Source organism: Paroedura picta, chromosome 9, assembly GCF_049243985.1.
Source record: "Paroedura picta isolate Pp20150507F chromosome 9, Ppicta_v3.0, whole genome shotgun sequence".
Lineage (NCBI taxonomy): Eukaryota > Metazoa > Chordata > Lepidosauria > Squamata > Gekkonidae > Paroedura > Paroedura picta.
In genome coordinates this window covers 30491465-30511191 of record NC_135377.1, presented here as the reverse complement: position 1 = coordinate 30511191, position 19727 = coordinate 30491465, and the positions used below count along the sequence as shown (strand labels likewise).

The following is a 19727-nucleotide window of genomic DNA, read 5'->3' as shown; positions in this document are numbered from 1 at the left end:
CTAGCTGCTAAGAGGCCCATTATGCACGGCCGCCGAAACGGCGATTTCGGGTCACATGGAAAACGCGGAGGGGGAAGACGCGACGCATACCGGTTATACACGGGGCGGGGCGGGGCGGGGCGGGGCGCGACGGCGGCAAAACCCAGAGTAACCGATTATGCACGCGCCGATCCGGGCGACGCTTCTGGTTGCGCCCCGCTCACCCGGAAGCTGCGCTTTCTTCCGCGTTTCACTGACGCGGCTTTTTCGGCGGCATGCACCGAAGCTGCAGCCGGTTGCAGCCGGCTCCGTGCGTTATCCGTGATTTTAGTCGCCGCCATTCCACCCCGAATGTGCGCTAAAACCCCCGTGCATAATGGGTCAGAGGGAAGACAGTAGCAGGGAAAGTAATCTTGCCCTGCTTGTGCGCTGTCTAGATGCATTTGGTTCCCCTGAGGGATGCTGGAACAAGATTACTGTTTTGCCTAGTCTGCCAAAGTTATTCTTAAATTCTTTTATGTTCTAAGAAAAGAAGGAACCCAAAGAAAACAGATACTTTCCCCCATTTGAGAAGAACTGGCTAATGTAGATATAGCCAAAGTTAGGTTGGTGGGCTAATTTTGGCCCAGTTTTATATGTCTGGCCATTTCTGAGAGACATCATCTGCCAGGTACCAGGTCTCCTGCAGTATTTTAATTTTAGGAACTGATCCAACTAGCAGTCAACAACATTTATTGGACACTACTTAACTTCACAACTGTAGGCCTGCTTTTTCTCCATTTACAGTTACAGTCAAAAAATAAATTGATGTGTCCAGAACTATCTCAGGCAGCTGTATCTGCTAACTGCTATTTTATCATTCCTACTTCACACTTATTATTAAAACCATCAATTATTATCTTTCTAAACTTTCTTTTAAAAATCTGGCAAATTACAAAGCCACCTAAGCTGAATGCAGGATGCCTGACAGTCAGATGAAAGACTCATAGGGCTCACGGGCCTCTAAAATGCAGTCCTAAAGCAAAATGGGTTTAGAAGGGTGTGATTCTGCTTAAGACTATACTGTTAACAATGTTAGTAATAATAACTGCATTAACAAGAACCATCTTGTACATATATATTCAAACAAATGCTGAATCTGATAAGCTTTTGAAAGAACTGTTTAAAAGAACAGTTTTAAGATAATAAAACAGTTTTATGAATAGCAAAGTCATCTGTCAAGCAATCTTAATGTCTGTAACTTAATGATAATTATTTGATTTGTGAGATGTAGCTGCCCTAAGAGAAAGGTACAGGGTTGTAAATAAACTTAGAAGTAAAAAAATAGGACAAAGTAATTTAAAACCAGGGCTTCACATTAAACCTGAAAATACTGGAGTGATTTATGTGGAAGAAAACAGAAAAACATTTGGCTATTTAATACACAGCATTTGTCAAGATGCAATTTAATAACTGGACCTCTAGCTTTCCTGCACAATATTTAGTTGTACAAGTATATGATGCCCATCCAGCCCAAGGAAAAATACATTAAATAAAAAAGGTAAAAACAATGGAGGAGTTGTGAACATCCCAGAAGATATTCAATGAGATTTGAACATGTTGGAAAAGAGGGCAAATAAGAACAAGATGCAATTCAATAAGGTATCACAATGAAATAACAAGACTGCACTTGAAGAACTGTGTGTAGTTCTGTAGACTTCACTTCACAAATGATGTGGGCAAAACTGAAAGGGTGCACAAGAGAGCAACAAGAGATCCAGGGCCTGGGAACCAAGCTCCATGAGGAAAGGCTGAGAGACTTGGGAATGTTCAGCTTAGAGAAGAGGAGATTGAGAGGGGACATGACTACTCTCTTTAAGTATTTGAAAGGCTGCAACTTGGAAGAGCACAAGGGCAGCAGAGGACATGACCTACAATAATGGGCTTGAACTATCTATAGAACGGTACCGGCTAGATATCAAGAAAAAAAATTCAAAGTAGTTCAGCAGTGAAATAGCTTGCCTGAGGAGGTGGTAAGTTCCCTTCATTGCCGATCTTTAAGCAGCAGATAGACAGGTACTTATAGATGCTTTAGGGTGATCTTGCATTGAGCAGGGGGTTGGACTAAATGGCCTGTATGGCCCTTTCCAACTCTATGATTCTATGAAGGCTTTGGCATTTTATAAGACTCCATTTCAATAGACATACAGATACTAAAAGACCCATCAGTGGGAACACTTCTATGCTCTGTGTCACACAGTGACCAAAACCCAAGTGCCACAAATACTCATTTTATTTATTAACAACATTTATATCCTGCTGCTCCTCTTTGGTTCAAAGTGGTTTACAATAAGGTGGCTAACCAAGTGAAAAAAATCCTATTCACTAAAGTTATTAAAAGTGTGTTCCCTTTCCGAGTTCTGGACTGATGCAGTGCTTCCAGGGATCAAATATATTTCCACCATAAATTTTTAATTGTGAATATATATCTCCTAAAATTTTGTTTCTTAGAAATCTTACTTCCCCTAAATGCTGCAACTTCCATGCTGTTCTCCACCCCCCCCCCACACACAATAACTTTGTTTCTCCTAGATTAGTCACATAGGCATTCGCAGGCAAGCAAAAGGTCACACAGGGAATGGGATGACATCATATCAATGAACAGCCAGTCAGGATTGGCTATAAGACTACAACATTGAAGGCAAATAGAGCTATATGCAGTGAGGGTTAGTAAAACTGATGATTCCAGCCAATTGGGGATGACAGTGAGTTGGGCGATGTCACAGTTCTACAAGATTAGTCAGATGAATGTTACATAAGAATGTCATTGAGGGCAAGCAAACTCAATTCAGAGAGCAACAATTCCTAAACAGGCTTGCAGATTTGAAGTAATCACTGAAACAAAATCACTAAAGTGAAGGGTGCATTTTGACATTGCAGAAAATGCTCTTGGAAACTAGAATATAGTTTTGGCTCAGACCTAGAGATTGTTCAAGGAACAGATTCAAAACATTTAAATTTCCTAGGTCCAAACCTTATTGTATGGCATTGTAGCCTTTTAAAAAGGAGTGTGTATTAAGTTCATGATGTATGTTTGAGAGTTTGTCCTACTGGATCATTTAAAATAAGCTTATTAGTTGCTTCTGGATATCAATGACAGAAGTTTGAACCTCATGCCTTGGGTTGAAATTAGTCCTTGCAAATCGAGTATAATATGCATATTCCCACAAGTAATCTGGCATGATCATCCACATTTGTCAACCACCTGGTCACCATCTTGCATGTTTACAGAACTCATATGGGGAAGATAGGCCCTGTGAATGTATTCTGAAGTGTGTGACTTTCTTTGTTTCTCAAGTTTTTGGTATAAAACATCTGGTTTATTTGCTCACTCGTGGAAAAAAATGCTTGTAAAATAAATTTCAACTTGAAAATCTGTTGTAGTCAGTATATTATTGCTGTGACAGTCCAACAGGTGTTTTGAACTTCAGCTGTATCAACAAATTTTATTTGGCTAATACAAATCTGCTAAGTACCACATGGCATTTTCTAGATATGGACTGAGAAATATATGCTTCTCCTTCTCCTACAGGCCATATGCACAGAATGGGCAGATTCTAAATCCAAGATTAGAAAAGCTCCCAAATGTACTTTCTTTTTAAACCCTGAAGAGAAAATTTACCAAGACCAATTAAAATGAAAAGAAATGTTGAATATTTGTCATTTATAGGGCTGTTACATGATTAAGCAATTAATTGTTTTAATTAATTAAATGTTCATGTATTTAAATATTAATATAGTATATAAATATAGTAATATTTTAAAGGGAAAGGCATAGTCAACTCAAGGTCAACGCATAATCTTTGGCCCATATTGGTTCTCACAAGATTAAAGAAATTGGGTTTTGTATGAAAAAATGTATTTCTCAAAGTCATCTACAGCGCTATAGCATAGATCCCAAGCTGCCTTTCTGCATGTGGAAGGAGGAAAGACCAAGTTTTCCAGTTCCTTTCTCTTTCACTGAAATACTCCATTTTAATCTCCTTAATGTTCCTGGGGATCCACTAACAGGATGGGCACAATTTTGGGGGGCATAAAAAAAGAACTTAAAAAAAAAAGCACTTCCAAATGCCTTTCCTCTCCCCATTACAGAAATCCTCTGAGGTAGGTGGAGCTGCGAGAACTCTAACAGAACTACTCCACGAGAACAACTGTAAGAAAACTGAGATTAACCCAAGGTCATCCAGCTGGAGGCGTGGGGAATCAAACCTGGTTCTCCAGATAAGAATCACACTGGTGTACGGCCAGAAGGAATGTGAGAAAGTAACATTTATTTATCACACCTTGTATTACATAGAATCCTATTCTGTATATGAACTCGTATGTGAACAAGCTGTTACTTCTACCTCAGTTACCACATTAACATTTGGCGTTTTTATCTGTCAGCTCCTTAAATAGTTTGTACCAAACTGGATTTTGGACATCTAAATAGAAAGGATATAATGTGGGAATCATACTCTTTACGGAATTCATCCCACTTATGCTATGGGGGGGGGGGAACAGTGAGAGGTAATAAGGAACAATTCTGCATGGATGACAGTACTGTGTACAAACTAAACTGCTGAAACAACATATAATCAGAGAAATATAAATTATCACAAAACAAAACATCGGCATCCCTCTGAATTCTTAATGTGTTTATTAATTAAAATACATTATATTTTAATTAACATGTGTAAAAAATGTAGGGGGGAAAAACTAGACGGTCATATACATGCTGTCACATTTCTCCCCAGTCTACCTCTTTCTTCATGCCACCTCTGGCCACTTGGCAGCATGGGAGAAGAGACGGCCCTGTTCCATAGCCCCCCTTTACAGCAGAATGGTAAGTTGGGGAACGGGGCAGGAGGAGCGCTGGCTCCATCAGAGGATCCTGTTCGCCAGCAGGGCCAAGATTTTCCCACCTGCCTGGGAGCAGGAAGGAGAGCTGGTCATCAGTACAGGCGGTGTGTCCAGAGTGCTGGCCCCAGTGGACCTGCTCACCAGCAGGGCTGCTTTAGGGCCTTCCTGCCCATCTGGGTCTGAGGGGGAAGGAGGGCTGGCTGCGCTTGGATGCACCACGCTCAGAGCACTGGCCCTGGTGGTCCTCCCACCCACCCAGGAGTAAGCCACTCTGAGCTTCTTAAAGAACAGGATGGATATAAATCTGTAATAATAATAAATAAATAAAAAATAAATAGTCTTGTCAAATAAGCATGGCAACACGCTTGCTGAATACTCAAGAAGAACCTCAAAATTTGTTGCATAATTGTCTCTCAGCAGTGCTGATTCTATTACATGTTTGGAACATTTCATAATCATAGAATCATAGAATAATAGAGTTGGGACCTCATGGGTCATCTAGTCCAACCCTCTGCACTCTGCAGGACATTCACAACTCTATTGCTCATCCACTGTAACCTGCCACCCCCTTAAGCCTTTACAGAATAATCCTCTCCATCAGATGGCTATCTAGCCTCTGTTTAAAAATTTCCAAAGATGGAGAACATACCACTTCCTGAGGAAGCCTGTTCCATTCAAAAATCACACTGCCAGGAACTTCTACCTGATGTTTAGACAGAATTTCTTTTGAATTAATTTAATCCCATTGGTTCTGGTCTGTCCCTCCGGGGCAAGAGAGAACAACTCTGCTCCATCCTCTATATTAGCGATCCCCAACCTGTGGGCCGCCGACCACATGTGGTCCGTCGACTAATTGGAGGTGGGCCGCGAAGGACGCCTTCTCCCCTCCCCCCCCGGCCCTTTACTTCATCCCCCCCGGCCCTTTACAACACACTTCGGGTGTCATTGTCTCCCATCACTCCCAGATGGGACTATCTATAGCAAAAAAACAAGTCTCCTTTCCAGGCTAAACAGACCAAGCTCCCCTAATCTTTCTTCATACGTCTTGGTCTCCAAACCCCTCACCATCTTTGTTGCCCTCCTCTGGATATGTTCCAGTTTGTCTACATCTCTCTTCAACTGGGGTGCCCAAAACTGAACACAGTATTCCAAGTGAGGCCAAACTAGAACAGAATAAAGTGGTACCATCACCTCCTGTGATCTGGACATGATACTCCGTTTGATACAGCCCAAAATCCCCCAATTTACAAGGCCAAATCTGGGTTAGTAAATCACTGAAAAAACTGGGTTAGTGAATTTGTAATTTCCTAAATTCTTCTGGACTTCTTTTAAAATATGAGTGCTATAGAATGTTTTGGCAGAGACTAATGCAGTAACAACAAAATAAATACAATACACAGAGTACAATAAACAAGTGTATTTCTTTGTAAAAAATTATCTCCTGAATTAATACTTTTTCTTTTCTTCACTTGTGCGAAAGTCCTCATTTGGGACTACTGGAGAGAACAGAAAAGTGGTGAAAAGAAGTCTATAAGCAGTGGGACCACACCTTCTATAGCTTTCTTTATTCTCTCTGTTATTCATACTGGTATAGATATCTATACTGGTATATGTGAACTTGATGGTATCTTTCCCATCCCATTACAGCTATGTTAAATCATGCATCATAAAAATGGTGAGTTTAATTAAGTTTAATATTTTTCCTAAATATAACATTGGTATGTAGACACAAATCTTCAGCTCTACAGTAATTTTTAATGGCAAAAAGCCAAATGTAAACCAAGTGTTCCTGCTCACCTTTAGTCTACTAATGCACCTATTCCCTTTCATAACAAAGTAGGAATTCTCTCTAAAATTTAATGCTAGCAGCCTAAAAATGCACAGATTGCTACATTTCCCTTATCACAGGACATAATCTGTCCAATTATATCCAATATCCAGATAAAAAATAACAGCAAAAATCAGTTTTGACATTTAGAAATGTCATGGTATTCAGTGTAAAATAATTAGTTGAGAAAGGAAAGCAAAAACAGAAGTAGAAGTGAACGTCATCCATTAACCTCAAATCAAGAGTCAAAAATAAAATATGCAAACAGATTAATTTACTCAAAGAATTCAGGCCTTTACATATCCTCAGTTAGCCAGCATGGTAAAAAGGCCAGTTCTTGGTCTGGTTCCAGTATTCTAATTTAACAGTTTGTTTTTCTTGATACTTGATTCCCCTCCTTTCTTAGAAAGAAATGTTTGGGGATGCTTGTCATTCTGGCTCAGATAATCTGGGAAGAACAAAGTAATACTTTACTTAAAATGTTATTACTTGCGATAGACTTCACATAGGTTTTCTCTACACAAACCTCTTATATACCTTTCTACATTCTTATAGAACTGAGAACTTTGAGAAGTCAAAATTTTTGGTCTACTACTGTTGACCAACAATGCTGAATGCACATGTAGTTTTTGAAATGTGATAAGATCAAACTTTTCAAATAAAATTCAAACTATATAGGATGTTCTGTTCTGCTGACAAGAGAATTTGATACAGAATGCAGGGCTCAACAGCATAGTATTTACTTAGGTACAAGAAATACTGCTTATGGCCTTCAGTGGACTTTTGCTTTCTCTCACACAATGCCTTTTGAAAGTGGTTTTCTTGTCCATAGATGTTGGGGCCACATAAAAGAGTACCGGAGAGAACAGAAAAGTGAAAAAAAGAACTTAAGAGAAGCCTACAAGCATAAAGAAACATTCCCAGCCAGCCCAAGGTTAGAAAGAAAAACTGTCAGTGAAGGTAATTCTGACCTTCCATAATGCTGCTACTGTTACACTAAACTAGGCTTTCTTGACAGCCCTGGAAGGGTGGGAGTTAATTAATTTTTAATATACTTTTTACATTTGTTAGACTACCATGTATCAGGGGTAGTCAAACTATGGCCCTCCAGATGTCCATGGACTACAATTCTCATGAGCCCCTGCCAGCAAACATCTGGAGGGCCGCAGTTTGACTACCCCTGCCATAGATGGTCATGTTGACCTGCCCCTCCCCAATGGCCAGTGATGGGCCTGGAGGGGATGGGAAGAGGAGGGACCCCAGGTGGGCATGAACACAGTTATGTTTCCCAACCATATTCTGCCACTTCTGGGGTTTCTCAAAGCCTAAAGAATGTTTCAAAGGCTGTACTAAATAAGAGATCAGATTGAAGAAAAATAACTTCTCCTGCTTGACCCACATTCTGTGAATGTTTTTTAATACCTGAAAACTAGTCTCCAATTATAATTAACACAGGCCATTATCATATATTCTAGGTTGGCCAAATCTGAGTATACTTAAATTGGAGCTGTGAATGGACAAGACACAGTTCTATGAACATGAAAACAGCTTTCAAAAACGGAAGCCTGCAGAGTTGGTTGTTAGGGAGCCATAGTATTCCAGGCTTGACTTCACAGTAAAAGGTGGGGGAGGGCCATTTCCAGTGCTGTATTGGTCTTTTAGGGAAGACACACCATGGTCCGGCCTGGCTAGAGTTGCCTGGCTAGAATTCTTGGTGTAGTCTGGGATGAACAGGATTTGGAAATAGGAGGTGCCTCAGTTATATATAATGCCTTCAAATAAATAAATAAAAGTCAACCTCCAGACTTGATTACTGCAACTCACACTACATGGGCCTACCCTTGAACCTGCTCCAGAAACTACAATTCATGCAAAATGTGGCTGCCTGGCTTTTCACATGGATGCTGTGGAAAGCCCATAGAAGACCTGTATTGCAGCAGCTGCATTGGTTTCCAATTGAATTGCAGATCCATTTCAAGGTTTAGGTTTTGACTTTCAAGGCCTTACATAGTGTGATCCCTGTGTATCTGAGGGACCACCTCTCTGAATATGTTCCCCAGAGATCTCTCTGACTGAGCAATACCAATCAGCTAAGGATCACTGGCCCTATGGAAATACAGCTGGCTTCAACCTGTCTGGTGGAATGAGCCCCTGGGCAAGATCAGTTAACATCTTGCTGGCTACAACTTGATCTCAGTAATTAAGGCTCATGCAACAGTGTAAAAATGTGGTTTTATATCATTCTTAACCTGATTTAATCATTTGAATCACTGTTTTATTGAGTTTTTAGACTATGTAAACTGCCTCAAGATAGGCAACTGAGAAGTGCGGCATATAAATAATGAAATATAAAATAGATATAACTGAAAATGGAAGACAGATAAAAGGTAGACTGATCGGTAAATGGCTAATAAGGAAAGAATGAGGTAAAATAGCAGTGATGCTATATAGACTGTTAGAACAGAAAGAAGAAATAGTGTGAGGACACACGGGAAAGTCCTGAGGGTTCCGTACCATGCAAGAGGCTGCTGGAGGAGGGAAAGCTGAAGACAGAGGGGCAGATTGGTAAGGAGGGAAGGAAGCAGGAAAAGGGAAGAGGCTATGGGGAATTTCAAGGAAGGGAAAAATAAAACAGACTGGGGGGGGGGGAGAGAAATCCTGCACGTTCTTGTAGTTTTCTGCTTGCAAAAGTGTGGCCCCATCTATGGATATCTAAATGTGTATATTTGGGTATCCAGAAAGAAGATACTTCCACAAGCTTGGAAATTTTGAAAAAAAAAAGGAGAGAGGCTAATCCCCTCAAAAGAAAAGGATTGTCTGAGCATGCACCAAAACACTCATACCACCTCCTTCGTTGGTGGGCCTAGTATGTGTGTGTGGGGAAACCCAGCATGTGGAGGAGCATCAGCAGGTCTGCCAGAAGCCATTGCCAGGAACAAAGAGTGATAAGATGGGGATCAGAAAGAGAAAACAGAGTGCTGGAGTGAGGAGTCAGAAAGAGAAATAAAAAGTGATGGGGTAAGGACAAAAAGAGAAAGTAATAAAAAGGGGAGATAAAGTGTGAAAGAGAAGTTTGAGGAGAGGAAACAGAGGTGGGAAGAATGGGATGGCCATTCCAAGTTTCTGGCAGGTCCCGATTTGTGAACAATACACAACTTGTTACTAAAACTATACTAGTCAGCAGAGAATTACAAACAAGAAGATGTAATGTTTTCCACTTAGAAAACTGAAAATGTAACAGAGAAGACATTTTTGAAGCTTTATGAAATACTCTATGTTGTGAAGGAAATGTAAGTAATAGCAGAACGTGGGATCATGTAATAATATTAATGGGCAGCAGATGCAGGACAGACAAAAGTACTTCATAAATAGCATAATTAATGTATGGAATTCATTGCCATGAGATTTAATGCTAACCACTAGCTTAGATGCTTATGATAAGGATCCACCAAAAGTAAAACCTCAATGCTCAGGCAGTTTACCCCGGAATACCAGTTGTTTGATGCAGTAGCAATAGTCTACATGTGCTGTTCTTGGGCTTCCCAGAGAAGTCTAATGAGTCACCATATAAATAAGGGTAGATGAGTTTATACTGTCTGATTCAGCAAGGCACTGCTTATTTACCATAGTGAGCTACTGACAGCCAGGCAAAGGGGAAAGGATATTCAAAACTGGGCTGGGTCTGCCTCTGTACACTAGTACCTTCACATGCCCAAGAGAAAGGTAGATAACTTTGCCTCCACGATGTCACATGCTCAGTACGGAATGCCAAGTGACCAGAATGAGAGGCAGTCGCTGCTCTTAAGAATTAACTGAACTGTACCAGCCAGAATTAAACATCAGTTGCTTCAGCAATGTTGATTTAAATGCTGAGAAAGTTTTTGTTAAGTACCTTTAGTCTACTTTTAAAAACCTCCCACTCTAAAATGTATCATTTTTTAAACTTGGCCTCAGCTGCCTTGGTGGAAGGAATGCATACCCTGACAAAGCGTCTTTATTTCTAATTATTTTAATTACTTATCCCACAGATTGGAACATGAATACTTCTATGTACAATATGAGCTTACTCACTGTACTACTTCTGCATGACTGCCTGTACAATAGACGACACCTCAGGCCGCCAGAAGCAGCCCTTTCCTAATTAGAAATTCAAGGTTGGGTTTCTTTGTCCTCCTGAAATAAGAGTAAGTTCTTTTTCAAATAAAGGCCTGTAAGATAGTGGAGGAAATGCTGCCTGCTTTCAACAGTGATTTAAAACCTAAAATAAAGTCTAGAACTCATTAAGGTTTTGCGTTATCTTTCAAGAACAAAAGCAGCTTACAGATGTGAAAATGGCTTTTTACACATTCAAGAGAATATGTTTACTGTATTTAAATGCTATGGTGGTGAAAGGGTGACTCATGAGAGAAATATACTAAGAAAAATGTTATTTAATTTTTTTTAATGATGAAATCAAGAGCTGATGGTAACTGTGTGTGAGACAGAGGGAGAGAGAAAGCTATCATAAGGACAGCTGTGTGCTGGGTTACCAAGCAGCCGGTTGGAAATAAGGTTAAATTCCAGATTGTGTTAACAAACACACTAACACTTTATATCTTGTTAAAATGTGTTTTTTTACACAATGGATGTTGCCAAAACAAAGTGTGCACATTCTTAGACATCATGAATGAGTGCAGTTAAGTAGAAGTGACAGTTAAGTCTGAATCCAAAAATAAGGACAGTTAATGGGGAGCTCTGGCAAACTCTTTTTAGACACAGCAAAAGAAACCAATGTGACAGTGACATGCCCTACAGTTTTGATTCACAAAAACTCTCCTAGATGACAGCCTTCTTCTCTTTGTACAGCGGAGCAGAGAGAAATAACAATGAACAACTCAAAGAAAGTTTGTCTACTCTAATAAATTTAGACAAAAAGAAGGGCACAAATGATTTGTAGACAGAAACCCCTGATTTACATGGAAGCCAGTGGTATACAGACTGCTCATTAAGGAACTGATTCAGTGATGTGCTGGGGTCTCTCAGTGCCCTACCAAAAATGTTCTCAAGATACCAAAGGAATCCAGTACCTCTCAGGATCAGGTCCTATTGTATTACGTTTTTTTAAAGTTATCAAATTATATGAAATGGGGAGGAGGGGGGAACTCCAGGCTTTAGCATGCAATTCTATGATAACGTGAGGCAAAACAATTCTTTAAAACAAAGTTGTGAAAGATAATCAACAACACAATGATCACATAGTTTGCATTTCATTATATTTATTGGAAGAAAATGTCAATAACGTAATTACTATAGTACTAGATGAAAACCTAAATTTGTACAAACCCATATTAAACACTCACCAAAGAGATATGTGCAGAGTGCAGGGACAGGATGCAAACTGGAGATGAATCAAAGTGATACCAGGTTCAATTCAGTGACAGTCGAAATTAAGTTGTGGATGTAGAAAGGGCCTACATGTGCAACTGAAGTCCTCACGTTATACTCATTCTTAAATGAGGAGGGAAGAGGCGATCTATTCCTGATGCTTAGGGAACTGGGCTGAGATTCCTAGATTACTCATACTGCAGTGACCGTTTCATTTCGGCCAGCACTGCACAGCGAGACGTTCACCCCAGCCCAGCTACACACTGCTGATCTGCATCCCATTTTAAGTAATACAGTTAAGATAGATGACATCCAAATTTAAAAGAGAATTTGTTGATGTCATCCACTGGCCTTCAAATATGCATCCAAAAGGCATCTCCACCTACATTCTGCTACAGCAAGAAACTCTTCAAAACTGAACTATGGCAAAGAAGGGTTGCCATGGACGCCTTTGAAACAAGGATGCACCCTCCCTAAAACACCCTCCGTCTCATGATTATTTTTACCCAAAGTTTGCAGCAGATTGGGAAGTATGCATAATCCCGGACTAAATCCATAATAATGGAAAAGTGGGTTCCACCTGCAGGTCTGTTTCACAAACGGTGTTGGCTCTTCTCTTAAAAGGAGACTTTCTGTGATGCGTGTACTTGAATAATTTCAGGTAAAAGCTGAACACAAATAAATTGTTATTCCTGAAAGGTAAATCTGATCTCAGCTGTCACATGTCCACGCTTTCTAATACCTGTTTTTATTGGAAGCACTGCATATTTCCTTCTGATTGGAGCATTAAAAGCTGGGGAAGCAGCAGAGGAGAAAGCAATGCTTTGTTCTTTCCGCATTCTTAGACTTAAATTGTTGGGACCAATTTATTCATCTGAAGCCTTACGCCCTGGAGGGATCAGGCCCCTGAAAGTTCGGGTGGTGATTCCAGGTTTATTTTATCACATGAGATTGCTTATTCACCCGTTAGGAGCCCCATAACATTTTCATTCAACACAGACATTTTTGCTGGAGTCCCACCTCTCAACGAAGAGAAATTAACATGCAATCATGCATGAAGACGTTTGAGCCAGCTGCTGTGTATTTGAAGTACGCCCCAGGTTAAGATTAAAGCAGGGTATCGAGCCAAGTAAATTGACCTAACCAGCAGTTTTCTCGGAGAAGAACACTGAACAGAACGATAATACCTCTCTTAATTTCTTTGCGTCAGCACCAAAGATAACATTTGATGGTAGCTTCACATAATTTACAAGGAAAAGAAAATCATTTGCACACATACAGCAAATGTTATCTACTTACTAAATTGGCAAGAGAAGCAAGCGAGGTAGCTAGAAATTTACAGGAAGGAATTAGGTGGAGGAGCAATGAAGGCTCTGTTTCCTCGCCTCCTTTCTCCCGAATTGCGTAAAAAGAGGCTTAACTCAAACCTAAGCAAAGCACTGTTTAAAGAGTACAAATTGAAGACAATCTTAAAAGTGCAATATGTTTTTAATATTCCATTATTCCTTAGTAAATATAAAATTTTTAATATGTCACCATCAGTGGATCAGATAAAGAAGGCTGCAGTATATCCCTGAAGAGGCCTTTCCTGTATCCTGCCAACTGGCCTTACTTCTGACCTTGAAGCTTAGTTTCCCAGTGCAATTAATACCGCAACTAGAAGATTCATGATGATGAAAGCGTTTTCATAATGTAGACATCTGTCGGTTGGCTATTAGACAAGACTAGGGCTTTTCTAAATTACATTGCTGAAGTGTTACATCTAAGATTTTTAAAGAGAGGTATACATACAAAAATATGAAGTGTAAATGCAATGAATATATATTTGAAAACATATATATCATATGGGAAAGTCACCCGAAAGCTAAGAATTGGCTGCAAATATGGTTTGCTCATTATTCAGTGTGCTCTTGGTGGGTAACTTAGGTTTGTACATGTGTACAACTGCCTCAATCTGCAGCACTTTTTCTTTCTTTCACATACACAAAACAAAGCAGAATTGTCCTTCGAACATTGTATTTTCATCAATAGAAGTATCTGCATCCTATGGTTCTAAATTACAATATGGCCCTTTGAAAAAGGAAATGAAAATTATGGAATAGAGGAAGGGCAGGTGAAATGCTAGAATATCTTGTATGATCAGGAATGATGGGGAAAGTTTTTAAATGACTAAATGTTTTCCTTGATATGCTTTATATGAAGAGAAATAGTAAAGGTAAATGCTGGCAGTAACCCAACAGCAGATCATGCACAAATTTATGCCAGTGTATTAAAGCAGCTACTGTGCAAACATTTTCTTGCATGATGTTATAACATAAATTATAACATAAATCTTAACGTCTCTTGAATAAAACTATAAGCAAAACATCACGTATTATGAACTACTCAGAAATATATATGCCTTCCTATGCAACCAAAATATGAACTTTGCAAGCCTTTTTGGTCTCTGTTTTTGTATTTAGAAATAGCAAGTATAGAAGAAGGTGACTAGTATTTTGTTTAGCTGTCTAACAAGTGTGTTTATGTCTTTTGGAATGCATATTTGTCTTTTACACCACTGCTGAAGAAGTGCATCCTGAAACATAAACCATTTCCGCATGGAGGCGGACGACGCGCGCCACTTCCTGCTTACAAATGTGCTGTAGTAAACTGCGTGTTTGCATAGTTCCTGATGGGAGACCCCTTCTGCTTTATCCTATCTCATCAGTTTTTTGCCTCCCTATGAGGCAGCAGAAAAGCCTGAAGTGTGGACAACCCACAGGTTTCCCCCCTACACTCATCGGGTTGTCAATCAACGTAAGCCACCAATCCCTTCACAGAAGTATGAGCACCTTGTTTTTAAGCCAACAATTAACACAAAATGACTTTTTGGGCTCCATGTTCAGCGTTTCAGAAATCCATCCAAACAGAAATAAAGTCCGAAAGAACAGGAATCCCAAAGGGGGGGGGGATGCTGCATCGTTCTGCCGTTCTCCATAGCAATGTGGCACTGTTGATTTTTAAAATTAAAAATGCATCTGTGCTGTAGCATTACTGCATAGCAAAGAAAAAATTAATTTCAGGGCTGGGGGGAGAAAGTTTCAGTCCACGAGAGAACTGCTGTACTGTGATTGACGTCTTGCTGTGATTAACAATCCAAGGAGCGGAGGGAGAAGTTCAACTTGTTTTCCCCTGCAGCCTCATCAGGAGGCAAAAAGCCACAACAGGGCAGAGGGAAAACGCAGGAGGGGTGTCCCCATGAGGAGGGCTGCAAACGTGAGATTTACCATCCCGTGTTTGCAAGCAGCAAGCCACTCACATTTTGCCCCTCCATGCAGAAATGGTCTAAGTATCAAGAGTATACTGATGGGCTCAATTGACATAAAGGGATAAGTACAGAAGTGGGCCTGCTTCTCTTTCCCTTTTCTTCCTGTTGCGCAGAGCCATGGGAAGGGATTCGAGGCTGAGGTGGTCCTCTCGGGGGAAGAACAGAGCGTTACCCTTTGAGCCAGTTATCTTACGGAGTTTTTGCCATCCCACCCCCATTCGTACAACAGGCTTTCAAGCTCAATGGGTGCTGGCTCAGGAGCACGGAACACCTCAGGACAGGCAGGCTTGGCAGCCAGGAGAGGGTGAGTTGGGAGGTGGCCATTCTTGGGCAGCAGTTGTTCTCTCTTGCCCCAGAGGGACAGACCAGAACCAATGGGATGAAATTAATTAAAAATAAATTCCATCTAAACATCAGAAAGAAGTTCCTGACAGAGCAGTTTCTCAGTAAAACAGGCTTCCTCGGGAGGAGGTGGGTTCTCCATCTTTGCAAATTTTTAAGCAGAGGCTGGATAGCCATCTGACGGAGAGGCTGATTCTGTGAAGGCAAAGGGGTGGCAGGTTACAGTCGATGAGCAATAGGGATGTGAGTGTCCCGCATAGTGCAGGGGGTTGGACTAGATGACCCATGAGGTCCCTTCCAACTCTATTATTCTATGATTCATTAACATTCAACTATTTCAGTTGAATGGTCTAGTATAAATAACTAGAAATTAAGCCCTCTGTAGCTGAAATACAGCAGGCACTAGAAGAGGGGTAGTCAACCTGTGGTCCTCCAGATGTTCATAGACTACAACTCCCAGGAGCCCCAAATGCTGGCAGGGGCTCATGGGAATTGTAGTCCATGGGCATCTGGAAGACCATAGGTTGACTACCCCTGCGCGAGAGCATAGGGAAGAATAAGGGAGGAAAGGAAAGTCGAAGAGGGAAGGAGGGATGGGAGTGAGAAAGGAGGGGAAAGGGATGAATAGAAGGAAGACAGAAAGGAAGGCAGGAAGTGTGTTAGAGAGGGAAAGAGAGCAAGTGAGAGGGAGAAAGAGATAGGCAGGAAGTAGATGGAGAAGTAGAGGAAGTCAGGAAGGAAAGAAGGAAGGAAAGAAGGAAGAAAGGCAGGGAGGTAGACTTGGAGGGGACAGGGGTGTGTGTGGAGGGGGGAGTCGCGAGGGCTCATGAATGAGGGGGAGTTGGGGGGAAGAGATCGAGAGATAGAGGAAACAAGGGAGAAGGAAGGAAGATAGCCAGGGAGGTAGGTGGACTTGGAGGGGAGTGGGGGAAAAGGAGGGGGTATTTGAAGGGTCCAGGGGGGAGTCATGAGGGGGGGGGGAGAATTGGGAGGGGGAGGGGGGAGGGGCGGGAGAAGGCTCTTGGGAGGGGGGGCGGCGTGGCCTTCTGCTGGCCCCAGTATCTCCCTAGCAGCATTGAGGACGCTGCGAGGGAGTGCCTGGGCCCAGCAAAAGGCTTGTTGCAGCGGCGGTCAGCGGTGCAGCCTTCTGGCAGTCCCAGGGGTACCCTCGCAGTGTCCTGGACGCTGCAAAGGTGGCCTGGGGCCGGCAGAAGGCTCCCGAGAAAGGGCCCTGGGTCGGGAAAGGAGCAGGGAGGCCGCGTCCTCGACATGGCATCCCTGCTCCTTTCCCCAGTGGGAAGAGAACCCTGGCGGAGGACTCACTGCGCGGCCATCCTTCAGTGTCTGCGCGGTGACTCCCAGGCCAGGCCAGGCCAGGCCAGGCCAGGCCAGGCCAGGCCAGGCCAGGCCGGGCCAAGCAGCCAATGGGGAGCCGTGACACTCGGAGGGCCCAGTCAGGAGCCCTCCGAGTTTTTATCCCAGACAGAGCCTGCCCTTTCTCCTCCCACATCGCCCTTACCCTTTTATTTAATACCGCAGAAGCGGTTACAGATGTTTTTAGCCTCCGGAGTGGGCGGTATATAAATGTAATAAATGAATGAATGAATGAATGAATGTGAGGTAAAATTTTACAAAGGGTTTTCTCCCAGTTATTCCATTACAGAATAATGGACCAGACCTATATATGTTTTGGAGTAGTGTCTCAGGCTACAGTGAAAAGATGAAACATATCTTCTGTGAGCTCTGTTCTGACTGCAGTTCTTTTGATTCAACACCACAGTGTCAAAAATGCTATGAATGAAAATTAAAAAAGTTACATACATGATGTGGATGTAAGTTTGGAAATCTCCAGTGTTTCGTTGTCTAGTCCTCAAGTAAAAAAATTAAAACAGGTCATGAAGAGATGAGGCTAAAATCTGTCTAAGATTTGTAGAAGGAACTAGTTATCTGAATTAAATCTATTCACAGATATCTAGCAAGACACTATTAAAGTCACACTTTTTGAACAGTACTGAACAATCAATTTAAAAACTGTTCCTTGTATATTAGACGTTTAGACACTATATCATGTCGTAAACGTATCTTATTTGTAAAAGCTCTATTTCTGAATGAGATCTTGTAATACCTTATTCAAGTCTAATTTTCTAAAAAAAAGATCTTTATCATACAAGTGCCAGCCTCAGAACTTATGGTTACAAATAATATTGCAACTGCATCTTAGTGATAGATTTCAGGACACCAAGTATTTCTCCTGCCTTTATGAAGCTACAATTGATAGTGAACATTCCATGAAAACTAACTAGTATGTTTCTGACAGTGTAATCTGAAGTAAACCCTTCGAAAATCATTGACTTCAATGGAACTGGAAAGCTCTAACTTTGCTTAGAAGTCATGGAGCTTTATCAACAACAAAAACTGAAGGTGTATGTCAAAATATTGGCAGAGTACGAAGACCAATTAATTTTTCTTTTGAGTACCATATCATGCCACTAGTTCTTTACTATTCACATTAAGAGTCAAGGAGTTGTGTAATTCTCAAAGAAGTAAACAGAACTATCAACACAAGAATATTAGCTTTCCTTTGATGAGAACTGTGCTCAAATTCCCAGGGCTCGAACAAGATCATCCTTTTCTTCAAGTCACTAGAACAATAACTACTGATACTGATATTTCAGAATCTGGAGGAATGAACAATCTATATAGTACAGTATTGTACTAGAGATTTCAGTGGGATAGAGATGCTAAATCCAAAGATGAGGCTCATAGAGCCCAATATTAAAACAGCCCTGAACCAATCGGGAAATGTAATCAAGTTAAACCATTCATATTTTGCACCAAAACTGTAAGACACTCTAAAAGACAAGAGCAAAAGAGTTATACAATTCAGAATATACACAGCTCTGCAAAATATGATATTAACTCGGATAACTATAATTAAGCCAGTAAAATAGGTGTTAAAACTGACAATATGTACATGAGAAATATGTATTCAGAGCATAACATTAATCTCGTAAAGATGTTTCTGTACTACGGAATACAGTATTATCATCTTGCTGCTTCAGTAATATAAAACCATAATAAATTGCTTTAGGGTAGAATTCTAATGGTCAAAATGAGTCTAGGCAATTAAGCCATAATTTAAAAATTCACTATTGAGGTTAACAGGAGAAGACTTATGAGGAAAAGGGCAATTGAATGCTCAACTTTCAATCTAAGCTTTCACCATATCAAAGATTCTGTTACCTAAATTGTTTCTCCCTGTTTTAGTAGCGAGCTGGCTTTAACAATATTTCATCTCTCTGCAGAGGAAGTAAGGAATGCTCATTCAAACAAAAGCATTACCAGGCTATCAAAATCTTTTCTAAGAAAAATAAACTAATCAAGATTGATCTGAAGGGGCTCTTTGACATTCACAAATTCCACATGTTCATGTTACATTTTAAGAATAAAACAACAGAGAAAAACCTGACCTTTATTTTTTGGGTCTCAACCTTTAACAACCGCTATTACCAATGAACAAAATGAATAATGCAATTAAATATTATTACTTACAATTTAAAAGATATATTGTGTAAAGTAAGACTTTTAAAATACCATCAGATCTGCATAGAAACTGTTAAAATTAAAGAAGCCATTTCTTATCTTTGAAAAAACCCCTCCCCCAATCCAAACACTAAATCTTAAAAAAAAAAAATTACGAATAAGCATTTTAAAAACCACATTTATTGCCTCAGGTCCCATTTGAAGAAAGCATCTGACAAATTAAAACTTGAGGCAAAAATAAGGTTTGCAGACAATGACCAGCAAAACAACTATATTCCCATTTCATATTTTTCTTTTTCCCCTTGTTTCTAATACTAATATCTAAATCATTAATTTAGTAACCCTGTAACTATGTTGTTTTATCCATCTATACCACCCTGCAAAATATCTTTAAAAGCATTTTGCAAAACCTGTTTGTTAGATACAGAGATTTACATAGATTTAGTGAATGAATTTTCCATAGCAAAAAAGTTTTCTATATGT

The 19727-nt window shown here is 40.5% G+C and overlaps 1 protein-coding gene and 1 long non-coding RNA gene across 8 annotated transcripts in view; one reads left to right on the top strand and one right to left on the bottom strand.

The window, feature by feature from the left end:
• STAU2 (staufen double-stranded RNA binding protein 2) overlaps nt 1-19727 on the bottom strand; it is a 321968-nt gene that overhangs the window by 181676 nt on the left and 120565 nt on the right. The gene's annotated exons all lie outside the window — the stretch shown is intronic.
• LOC143844678 (uncharacterized) lies at nt 4009-11124 on the top strand. The gene is made up of 4 exons (XR_013234092.1): nt 4009-4273; nt 4755-4843; nt 7521-7622; nt 10717-11124. It is a non-coding gene; the product is annotated as an uncharacterized LOC143844678 (long non-coding RNA).